Here is a 1141-nt window from a genome sequence, read left to right on the forward strand (position 1 = left end):
GGGTGGCATAGCCACAGCCCTTATTTCTGCCCCAGATCAGCCAGCCTACTGGTAGTGTCTGACTCCCAAAGCCAGGCCAATGGCACTGCCAGGCGGATTTCATTCTTGCCATTTTATATCAGGAAATTGAGCTTTACAGATGTGACTTTTCAAAGCCAGGACATGGTCTGTCCAGAGTCACTGTGAGGAGTCCTTAAAGCAACCTGGCGGGATGGACCAAGCATCTGGTAGGGGCAGAGGAGAACCATGCCGGCCTCAGGGGCCCAGGAAAGAGACTCAAAGGCTTGGCGACCAGACTCCCTCTGATGGGAGTGGATCTCCAGGTTTTGAAGTCACTTCTAAGGGCTCCTTTGCTTTGTTTTATGCAATGTCCAGATCCAGCCTCCTCCCTGGGAGTTCAGAGGCCCCATTCCCATGTGGACAGCTCCCAATACTTCTTTCTAAGAATCCTAGAAAATGCCATTCCTTTTAATGGGCCTCAGATAATTTCCCAGTGAGGTAGGTTTATGGCTGCAACTGTGTGGCTCCACCCTTAATGAGGTAGAGACCTGGTTATGGGGGATGAAGAGTGAGGTTTAGGAATGATGCAGAGCAGTTCTTGCATCCTGCTCTGCCTCTTTACCAATTCTGTGGTTTTGGGCAAGTGTCTTCCTCTCTCTGGGCCTCAGTTTCATTCCATGTAAGAATGGGACAATTGTAACTACCTCGAGGTCGTCATCACAAGGCTGTTATGAAGACAAAATGAGAACGCATATGGAAATGGCCAAGCTCCATGGCTCGATGGCTAGAGTGCTCGCTTCAGCAGCACATGTGCTAGGACTGGGATGATACAGGGAAGGCTAGCACAGCCTCTGTGTAAGGACGACACACGGGTTGGTGAAGCATTCCATAGTTTTATGTAGAGTGAGACGAGCCAAGCTCAAAAAGCCACCTGTTTTCTCCCCTTTGTGGATCCTAGACCATGACGATGATGATAGTGATGATGGTGATGGTGGGACATGAATGTGAAAGGGGGATGGTTGGGGGAACAACAGAAGGGGAGGATAAAGGAAAGGATACTGAGGGGTGACAAGATGAAAGTATGCTCTCTCTCTCTCTCTCTCTCTCTCTCTCTCTCTCTCTCAGAGAAGGGAGGTATGGG

General features: G+C 49.8%; 1 non-coding gene across 1 annotated transcript; it reads left to right on the forward strand.

Annotated features, from left to right (window-relative positions):
* The first annotated feature begins 789 nt into the window (after positions 1 to 789).
* Positions 790 to 896, forward strand: LOC141415934 (U6 spliceosomal RNA). The gene has a single exon (XR_012440882.1). It is a non-coding gene; the product is annotated as a U6 spliceosomal RNA (small nuclear RNA).
* Positions 897 to 1141: the final 245 nt, after the last annotated feature.

The sequence above is a fragment of the Castor canadensis genome, chromosome 13 (assembly GCF_047511655.1).
Source record: "Castor canadensis chromosome 13, mCasCan1.hap1v2, whole genome shotgun sequence".
NCBI classification, from domain to species: Eukaryota; Metazoa; Chordata; class Mammalia; order Rodentia; family Castoridae; genus Castor; species Castor canadensis.